Consider the following 8,006-nt stretch of genomic DNA (forward strand, 5'->3'; position numbering starts at 1 on the left):
CTCCAATTTTATGAGGAGGCAAAATGACTACTTGGCAGAAATCCACCAAGTAGAAGAAGAGAATGCAAAGAGAAGAAGAATTCATGCAGGAGATGAAGTGTGTTGTCTATTTACTGATTGCAAAAGATCCAAAAGCAGCTCATTTAAAGCTTTGCGCAGAATGCATAAGATGCCGTGACCCGGATTCGAACCGGGGTTGCTGCGGCCACAACGCAGAGTACTAACCACTATACGATCACGGCAACATTCTCGAGCCAGGTAGGAGTCGAACCTACAATCTTCTGATCCGTAGTCAGACGCGTTATCCATTGCGCCACTGGCCCTGTTGAAGAAGCTTGCTTACTCCTGCACCATATTGCTAAAGCAAAGGAAAACCTGCAACAGGGTGCCATTGCCATAAGTGCTTACTTGGCAGATAAGAGTCGATGGGAAGAAAAAAATCATGCAGGAGAGGAAGTTTGTTGTTTATTAGTGATGATCGAGCACTAGAAAGCTCGAGTGCTTGGTACTCGATGAGAGAGAAAGAGAGAGAGAGAGAAAGTCTCGAGCGCCACCCGTTACTCGATCGAGTAACTAGCGTACCCGAGTACCCCGATGCTCGATGCTCAATCGACAAGTGCCGAGCACGCTCGCTCATTACTAGTGTTTATTTCTGTCTAAATATACTGGTCATTTGTGAGGTATCTATTTGTCTCCAATTTTATGAGGAGGCAAAATGACTACTTGGCAGAAATCCACCAAGTAGAAGAAGAGAATGCAAAGAGAAGAAGAATTCATGCAGGAGATGAAGTGTGTTGTCTATTTACTGATTGCAAAAGATCCAAAAGCAGCTCATTTAAAGCTTTGCGCAGAATGCATAAGATGCCGTGACCCGGATTCGAACCGGGGTTGCTGCGGCCACAACGCAGAGTACTAACCACTATACGATCACGGCAACATTCTCGAGCCAGGTAGGAGTCGAACCTACAATCTTCTGATCCGTAGTCAGACGCGTTATCCATTGCGCCACTGGCCCTGTTGAAGAAGCTTGCTTACTCCTGCACCATATTGCTAAAGCAAAGGAAAACCTGCAACAGGGTGCCATTGCCATAAGTGCTTACTTGGCAGATAAGAGTCGATGGGAAGAAAAAAATCATGCAGGAGAGGAAGTTTGTTGTTTATTAGTGATGATCGAGCACTAGAAAGCTCGAGTGCTTGGTACTCGATGAGAGAGAAAGAGAGAGAGAGAGAAAGTCTCGAGCGCCACCCGTTACTCGATCGAGTAACTAGCGTACCCGAGTACCCCGATGCTCGATGCTCAATCGACAAGTGCCGAGCACGCTCGCTCATTACTAGTGTTTATTTCTGTCTAAATATACTGGTCATTTGTGAGGTATCTATTTGTCTCCAATTTTATGAGGAGGCAAAATGACTACTTGGCAGAAATCCACCAAGTAGAAGAAGAGAATGCAAAGAGAAGAAGAATTCATGCAGGAGATGAAGTGTGTTGTCTATTTACTGATTGCAAAAGATCCAAAAGCAGCTCATTTAAAGCTTTGCGCAGAATGCATAAGATGCCGTGACCCGGATTCGAACCGGGGTTGCTGCGGCCACAACGCAGAGTACTAACCACTATACGATCACGGCAACATTCTCGAGCCAGGTAGGAGTCGAACCTACAATCTTCTGATCCGTAGTCAGACGCGTTATCCATTGCGCCACTGGCCCTGTTGAAGAAGCTTGCTTACTCCTGCACCATATTGCTAAAGCAAAGGAAAACCTGCAACAGGGTGCCATTGCCATAAGTGCTTACTTGGCAGATAAGAGTCGATGGGAAGAAAAAAATCATGCAGGAGAGGAAGTTTGTTGTTTATTAGTGATGATCGAGCACTAGAAAGCTCGAGTGCTTGGTACTCGATGAGAGAGAAAGAGAGAGAGAGAGAAAGTCTCGAGCGCCACCCGTTACTCGATCGAGTAACTAGCGTACCCGAGTACCCCGATGCTCGATGCTCAATCGACAAGTGCCGAGCACGCTCGCTCATTACTAGTGTTTATTTCTGTCTAAATATACTGGTCATTTGTGAGGTATCTATTTGTCTCCAATTTTATGAGGAGGCAAAATGACTACTTGGCAGAAATCCACCAAGTAGAAGAAGAGAATGCAAAGAGAAGAAGAATTCATGCAGGAGATGAAGTGTGTTGTCTATTTACTGATTGCAAAAGATCCAAAAGCAGCTCATTTAAAGCTTTGCGCAGAATGCATAAGATGCCGTGACCCGGATTCGAACCGGGGTTGCTGCGGCCACAACGCAGAGTACTAACCACTATACGATCACGGCAACATTCTCGAGCCAGGTAGGAGTCGAACCTACAATCTTCTGATCCGTAGTCAGACGCGTTATCCATTGCGCCACTGGCCCTGTTGAAGAAGCTTGCTTACTCCTGCACCATATTGCTAAAGCAAAGGAAAACCTGCAACAGGGTGCCATTGCCATAAGTGCTTACTTGGCAGATAAGAGTCGATGGGAAGAAAAAAATCATGCAGGAGAGGAAGTTTGTTGTTTATTAGTGATGATCGAGCACTAGAAAGCTCGAGTGCTTGGTACTCGATGAGAGAGAAAGAGAGAGAGAGAGAAAGTCTCGAGCGCCACCCGTTACTCGATCGAGTAACTAGCGTACCCGAGTACCCCGATGCTCGATGCTCAATCGACAAGTGCCGAGCACGCTCGCTCATTACTAGTGTTTATTTCTGTCTAAATATACTGGTCATTTGTGAGGTATCTATTTGTCTCCAATTTTATGAGGAGGCAAAATGACTACTTGGCAGAAATCCACCAAGTAGAAGAAGAGAATGCAAAGAGAAGAAGAATTCATGCAGGAGATGAAGTGTGTTGTCTATTTACTGATTGCAAAAGATCCAAAAGCAGCTCATTTAAAGCTTTGCGCAGAATGCATAAGATGCCGTGACCCGGATTCGAACCGGGGTTGCTGCGGCCACAACGCAGAGTACTAACCACTATACGATCACGGCAACATTCTCGAGCCAGGTAGGAGTCGAACCTACAATCTTCTGATCCGTAGTCAGACGCGTTATCCATTGCGCCACTGGCCCTGTTGAAGAAGCTTGCTTACTCCTGCACCATATTGCTAAAGCAAAGGAAAACCTGCAACAGGGTGCCATTGCCATAAGTGCTTACTTGGCAGATAAGAGTCGATGGGAAGAAAAAAATCATGCAGGAGAGGAAGTTTGTTGTTTATTAGTGATGATCGAGCACTAGAAAGCTCGAGTGCTTGGTACTCGATGAGAGAGAAAGAGAGAGAGAGAGAAAGTCTCGAGCGCCACCCGTTACTCGATCGAGTAACTAGCGTACCCGAGTACCCCGATGCTCGATGCTCAATCGACAAGTGCCGAGCACGCTCGCTCATTACTAGTGTTTATTTCTGTCTAAATATACTGGTCATTTGTGAGGTATCTATTTGTCTCCAATTTTATGAGGAGGCAAAATGACTACTTGGCAGAAATCCACCAAGTAGAAGAAGAGAATGCAAAGAGAAGAAGAATTCATGCAGGAGATGAAGTGTGTTGTCTATTTACTGATTGCAAAAGATCCAAAAGCAGCTCATTTAAAGCTTTGCGCAGAATGCATAAGATGCCGTGACCCGGATTCGAACCGGGGTTGCTGCGGCCACAACGCAGAGTACTAACCACTATACGATCACGGCAACATTCTCGAGCCAGGTAGGAGTCGAACCTACAATCTTCTGATCCGTAGTCAGACGCGTTATCCATTGCGCCACTGGCCCTGTTGAAGAAGCTTGCTTACTCCTGCACCATATTGCTAAAGCAAAGGAAAACCTGCAACAGGGTGCCATTGCCATAAGTGCTTACTTGGCAGATAAGAGTCGATGGGAAGAAAAAAATCATGCAGGAGAGGAAGTTTGTTGTTTATTAGTGATGATCGAGCACTAGAAAGCTCGAGTGCTTGGTACTCGATGAGAGAGAAAGAGAGAGAGAGAGAAAGTCTCGAGCGCCACCCGTTACTCGATCGAGTAACTAGCGTACCCGAGTACCCCGATGCTCGATGCTCAATCGACAAGTGCCGAGCACGCTCGCTCATTACTAGTGTTTATTTCTGTCTAAATATACTGGTCATTTGTGAGGTATCTATTTGTCTCCAATTTTATGAGGAGGCAAAATGACTACTTGGCAGAAATCCACCAAGTAGAAGAAGAGAATGCAAAGAGAAGAAGAATTCATGCAGGAGATGAAGTGTGTTGTCTATTTACTGATTGCAAAAGATCCAAAAGCAGCTCATTTAAAGCTTTGCGCAGAATGCATAAGATGCCGTGACCCGGATTCGAACCGGGGTTGCTGCGGCCACAACGCAGAGTACTAACCACTATACGATCACGGCAACATTCTCGAGCCAGGTAGGAGTCGAACCTACAATCTTCTGATCCGTAGTCAGACGCGTTATCCATTGCGCCACTGGCCCTGTTGAAGAAGCTTGCTTACTCCTGCACCATATTGCTAAAGCAAAAGGAAAACCTGCAACAGGGTGCCATTGCCATAAGTGCTTACTTGGCAGATAAGAGTCGATGGGAAGAAAAAAATCATGCAGGAGAGGAAGTTTGTTGTTTATTAGTGATGATCGAGCACTAGAAAGCTCGAGTGCTTGGTACTCGATGAGAGAGAAAGAGAGAGAGAGAGAAAGTCTCGAGCGCCACCCGTTACTCGATCGAGTAACTAGCGTACCCGAGTACCCCGATGCTCGATGCTCAATCGACAAGTGCCGAGCACGCTCGCTCATTACTAGTGTTTATTTCTGTCTAAATATACTGGTCATTTGTGAGGTATCTATTTGTCTCCAATTTTATGAGGAGGCAAAATGACTACTTGGCAGAAATCCACCAAGTAGAAGAAGAGAATGCAAAGAGAAGAAGAATTCATGCAGGAGATGAAGTGTGTTGTCTATTTACTGATTGCAAAAGATCCAAAAGCAGCTCATTTAAAGCTTTGCGCAGAATGCATAAGATGCCGTGACCCGGATTCGAACCGGGGTTGCTGCGGCCACAACGCAGAGTACTAACCACTATACGATCACGGCAACATTCTCGAGCCAGGTAGGAGTCGAACCTACAATCTTCTGATCCGTAGTCAGACGCGTTATCCATTGCGCCACTGGCCCTGTTGAAGAAGCTTGCTTACTCCTGCACCATATTGCTAAAGCAAAGGAAAACCTGCAACAGGGTGCCATTGCCATAAGTGCTTACTTGGCAGATAAGAGTCGATGGGAAGAAAAAAATCATGCAGGAGAGGAAGTTTGTTGTTTATTAGTGATGATCGAGCACTAGAAAGCTCGAGTGCTTGGTACTCGATGAGAGAGAAAGAGAGAGAGAGAGAAAGTCTCGAGCGCCACCCGTTACTCGATCGAGTAACTAGCGTACCCGAGTACCCCGATGCTCGATGCTCAATCGACAAGTGCCGAGCACGCTCGCTCATTACTAGTGTTTATTTCTGTCTAAATATACTGGTCATTTGTGAGGTATCTATTTGTCTCCAATTTTATGAGGAGGCAAAATGACTACTTGGCAGAAATCCACCAAGTAGAAGAAGAGAATGCAAAGAGAAGAAGAATTCATGCAGGAGATGAAGTGTGTTGTCTATTTACTGATTGCAAAAGATCCAAAAGCAGCTCATTTAAAGCTTTGCGCAGAATGCATAAGATGCCGTGACCCGGATTCGAACCGGGGTTGCTGCGGCCACAACGCAGAGTACTAACCACTATACGATCACGGCAACATTCTCGAGCCAGGTAGGAGTCGAACCTACAATCTTCTGATCCGTAGTCAGACGCGTTATCCATTGCGCCACTGGCCCTGTTGAAGAAGCTTGCTTACTCCTGCACCATATTGCTAAAGCAAAGGAAAACCTGCAACAGGGTGCCATTGCCATAAGTGCTTACTTGGCAGATAAGAGTCGATGGGAAGAAAAAAATCATGCAGGAGAGGAAGTTTGTTGTTTATTAGTGATGATCGAGCACTAGAAAGCTCGAGTGCTTGGTACTCGATGAGAGAGAAAGAGAGAGAGAGAGAAAGTCTCGAGCGCCACCCGTTACTCGATCGAGTAACTAGCGTACCCGAGTACCCCGATGCTCGATGCTCAATCGACAAGTGCCGAGCACGCTCGCTCATTACTAGTGTTTATTTCTGTCTAAATATACTGGTCATTTGTGAGGTATCTATTTGTCTCCAATTTTATGAGGAGGCAAAATGACTACTTGGCAGAAATCCACCAAGTAGAAGAAGAGAATGCAAAGAGAAGAAGAATTCATGCAGGAGATGAAGTGTGTTGTCTATTTACTGATTGCAAAAGATCCAAAAGCAGCTCATTTAAAGCTTTGCGCAGAATGCATAAGATGCCGTGACCCGGATTCGAACCGGGGTTGCTGCGGCCACAACGCAGAGTACTAACCACTATACGATCACGGCAACATTCTCGAGCCAGGTAGGAGTCGAACCTACAATCTTCTGATCCGTAGTCAGACGCGTTATCCATTGCGCCACTGGCCCTGTTGAAGAAGCTTGCTTACTCCTGCACCATATTGCTAAAGCAAAGGAAAACCTGCAACAGGGTGCCATTGCCATAAGTGCTTACTTGGCAGATAAGAGTCGATGGGAAGAAAAAAATCATGCAGGAGAGGAAGTTTGTTGTTTATTAGTGATGATCGAGCACTAGAAAGCTCGAGTGCTTGGTACTCGATGAGAGAGAAAGAGAGAGAGAGAGAAAGTCTCGAGCGCCACCCGTTACTCGATCGAGTAACTAGCGTACCCGAGTACCCCGATGCTCGATGCTCAATCGACAAGTGCCGAGCACGCTCGCTCATTACTAGTGTTTATTTCTGTCTAAATATACTGGTCATTTGTGAGGTATCTATTTGTCTCCAATTTTATGAGGAGGCAAAATGACTACTTGGCAGAAATCCACCAAGTAGAAGAAGAGAATGCAAAGAGAAGAAGAATTCATGCAGGAGATGAAGTGTGTTGTCTATTTACTGATTGCAAAAGATCCAAAAGCAGCTCATTTAAAGCTTTGCGCAGAATGCATAAGATGCCGTGACCCGGATTCGAACCGGGGTTGCTGCGGCCACAACGCAGAGTACTAACCACTATACGATCACGGCAACATTCTCGAGCCAGGTAGGAGTCGAACCTACAATCTTCTGATCCGTAGTCAGACGCGTTATCCATTGCGCCACTGGCCCTGTTGAAGAAGCTTGCTTACTCCTGCACCATATTGCTAAAGCAAAGGAAAACCTGCAACAGGGTGCCATTGCCATAAGTGCTTACTTGGCAGATAAGAGTCGATGGGAAGAAAAAATCATGCAGGAGAGGAAGTTTGTTGTTTATTAGTGATGATCGAGCACTAGAAAGCTCGAGTGCTTGGTACTCGATGAGAGAGAAAGAGAGAGAGAGAGAAAGTCTCGAGCGCCACCCGTTACTCGATCGAGTAACTAGCGTACCCGAGTACCCCGATGCTCGATGCTCAATCGACAAGTGCCGAGCACGCTCGCTCATTACTAGTGTTTATTTCTGTCTAAATATACTGGTCATTTGTGAGGTATCTATTTGTCTCCAATTTTATGAGGAGGCAAAATGACTACTTGGCAGAAATCCACCAAGTAGAAGAAGAGAATGCAAAGAGAAGAAGAATTCATGCAGGAGATGAAGTGTGTTGTCTATTTACTGATTGCAAAAGATCCAAAAGCAGCTCATTTAAAGCTTTGCGCAGAATGCATAAGATGCCGTGACCCGGATTCGAACCGGGGTTGCTGCGGCCACAACGCAGAGTACTAACCACTATACGATCACGGCAACATTCTCGAGCCAGGTAGGAGTCGAACCTACAATCTTCTGATCCGTAGTCAGACGCGTTATCCATTGCGCCACTGGCCCTGTTGAAGAAGCTTGCTTACTCCTGCACCATATTGCTAAAGCAAAGGAAAACCTGCAACAGGGTGCCATTG

The 8,006-nt window shown here is 45.8% G+C and overlaps 24 non-coding genes across 24 annotated transcripts; all 24 read right to left on the reverse strand.

The window, feature by feature from the left end:
- Positions 1-170: 170 nt before the first annotated feature.
- Positions 171-242, reverse strand: TRNAH-GUG (transfer RNA histidin (anticodon GUG)). Its single transcript has one exon. It is a non-coding gene; the product is annotated as a tRNA-His (tRNA).
- Positions 243-250: 8 nt separating this feature from the next.
- Positions 251-323, reverse strand: TRNAR-ACG (transfer RNA arginine (anticodon ACG)). Its single transcript has one exon. It is a non-coding gene; the product is annotated as a tRNA-Arg (tRNA).
- Positions 324-862: 539 nt separating this feature from the next.
- On the reverse strand, positions 863-934 carry TRNAH-GUG (transfer RNA histidin (anticodon GUG)). The gene has a single exon. It is a non-coding gene; the product is annotated as a tRNA-His (tRNA).
- An 8-nt stretch (positions 935-942) lies between these two features.
- TRNAR-ACG (transfer RNA arginine (anticodon ACG)) lies at positions 943-1,015 on the reverse strand. Its single transcript has one exon. It is a non-coding gene; the product is annotated as a tRNA-Arg (tRNA).
- Positions 1,016-1,554: 539 nt separating this feature from the next.
- TRNAH-GUG (transfer RNA histidin (anticodon GUG)) lies at positions 1,555-1,626 on the reverse strand. The gene has a single exon. It is a non-coding gene; the product is annotated as a tRNA-His (tRNA).
- An 8-nt stretch (positions 1,627-1,634) lies between these two features.
- TRNAR-ACG (transfer RNA arginine (anticodon ACG)) lies at positions 1,635-1,707 on the reverse strand. Its single transcript has one exon. It is a non-coding gene; the product is annotated as a tRNA-Arg (tRNA).
- A 539-nt stretch (positions 1,708-2,246) lies between these two features.
- On the reverse strand, positions 2,247-2,318 carry TRNAH-GUG (transfer RNA histidin (anticodon GUG)). The gene has a single exon. It is a non-coding gene; the product is annotated as a tRNA-His (tRNA).
- An 8-nt stretch (positions 2,319-2,326) lies between these two features.
- TRNAR-ACG (transfer RNA arginine (anticodon ACG)) lies at positions 2,327-2,399 on the reverse strand. Its single transcript has one exon. It is a non-coding gene; the product is annotated as a tRNA-Arg (tRNA).
- Positions 2,400-2,938: 539 nt separating this feature from the next.
- On the reverse strand, positions 2,939-3,010 carry TRNAH-GUG (transfer RNA histidin (anticodon GUG)). Its single transcript has one exon. It is a non-coding gene; the product is annotated as a tRNA-His (tRNA).
- An 8-nt stretch (positions 3,011-3,018) lies between these two features.
- Positions 3,019-3,091, reverse strand: TRNAR-ACG (transfer RNA arginine (anticodon ACG)). Its single transcript has one exon. It is a non-coding gene; the product is annotated as a tRNA-Arg (tRNA).
- A 539-nt stretch (positions 3,092-3,630) lies between these two features.
- Positions 3,631-3,702, reverse strand: TRNAH-GUG (transfer RNA histidin (anticodon GUG)). Its single transcript has one exon. It is a non-coding gene; the product is annotated as a tRNA-His (tRNA).
- Positions 3,703-3,710: 8 nt separating this feature from the next.
- TRNAR-ACG (transfer RNA arginine (anticodon ACG)) lies at positions 3,711-3,783 on the reverse strand. Its single transcript has one exon. It is a non-coding gene; the product is annotated as a tRNA-Arg (tRNA).
- Positions 3,784-4,322: 539 nt separating this feature from the next.
- On the reverse strand, positions 4,323-4,394 carry TRNAH-GUG (transfer RNA histidin (anticodon GUG)). Its single transcript has one exon. It is a non-coding gene; the product is annotated as a tRNA-His (tRNA).
- An 8-nt stretch (positions 4,395-4,402) lies between these two features.
- TRNAR-ACG (transfer RNA arginine (anticodon ACG)) lies at positions 4,403-4,475 on the reverse strand. The gene has a single exon. It is a non-coding gene; the product is annotated as a tRNA-Arg (tRNA).
- Positions 4,476-5,015: 540 nt separating this feature from the next.
- On the reverse strand, positions 5,016-5,087 carry TRNAH-GUG (transfer RNA histidin (anticodon GUG)). The gene has a single exon. It is a non-coding gene; the product is annotated as a tRNA-His (tRNA).
- An 8-nt stretch (positions 5,088-5,095) lies between these two features.
- On the reverse strand, positions 5,096-5,168 carry TRNAR-ACG (transfer RNA arginine (anticodon ACG)). Its single transcript has one exon. It is a non-coding gene; the product is annotated as a tRNA-Arg (tRNA).
- Positions 5,169-5,707: 539 nt separating this feature from the next.
- Positions 5,708-5,779, reverse strand: TRNAH-GUG (transfer RNA histidin (anticodon GUG)). The gene has a single exon. It is a non-coding gene; the product is annotated as a tRNA-His (tRNA).
- Positions 5,780-5,787: 8 nt separating this feature from the next.
- On the reverse strand, positions 5,788-5,860 carry TRNAR-ACG (transfer RNA arginine (anticodon ACG)). Its single transcript has one exon. It is a non-coding gene; the product is annotated as a tRNA-Arg (tRNA).
- Positions 5,861-6,399: 539 nt separating this feature from the next.
- Positions 6,400-6,471, reverse strand: TRNAH-GUG (transfer RNA histidin (anticodon GUG)). The gene has a single exon. It is a non-coding gene; the product is annotated as a tRNA-His (tRNA).
- An 8-nt stretch (positions 6,472-6,479) lies between these two features.
- TRNAR-ACG (transfer RNA arginine (anticodon ACG)) lies at positions 6,480-6,552 on the reverse strand. Its single transcript has one exon. It is a non-coding gene; the product is annotated as a tRNA-Arg (tRNA).
- A 539-nt stretch (positions 6,553-7,091) lies between these two features.
- TRNAH-GUG (transfer RNA histidin (anticodon GUG)) lies at positions 7,092-7,163 on the reverse strand. The gene has a single exon. It is a non-coding gene; the product is annotated as a tRNA-His (tRNA).
- An 8-nt stretch (positions 7,164-7,171) lies between these two features.
- TRNAR-ACG (transfer RNA arginine (anticodon ACG)) lies at positions 7,172-7,244 on the reverse strand. Its single transcript has one exon. It is a non-coding gene; the product is annotated as a tRNA-Arg (tRNA).
- Positions 7,245-7,782: 538 nt separating this feature from the next.
- On the reverse strand, positions 7,783-7,854 carry TRNAH-GUG (transfer RNA histidin (anticodon GUG)). The gene has a single exon. It is a non-coding gene; the product is annotated as a tRNA-His (tRNA).
- An 8-nt stretch (positions 7,855-7,862) lies between these two features.
- Positions 7,863-7,935, reverse strand: TRNAR-ACG (transfer RNA arginine (anticodon ACG)). The gene has a single exon. It is a non-coding gene; the product is annotated as a tRNA-Arg (tRNA).
- Between the last annotated feature and the right edge of the window lie 71 nt (positions 7,936-8,006).

Source organism: Phyllobates terribilis, unplaced genomic scaffold (assembly GCF_046119375.1).
Source record: "Phyllobates terribilis strain yellow unplaced genomic scaffold, ASM4611937v1 Scaffold_7810__1_contigs__length_35260, whole genome shotgun sequence".
Taxonomy (NCBI): Eukaryota; Metazoa; Chordata; class Amphibia; order Anura; family Dendrobatidae; genus Phyllobates; species Phyllobates terribilis.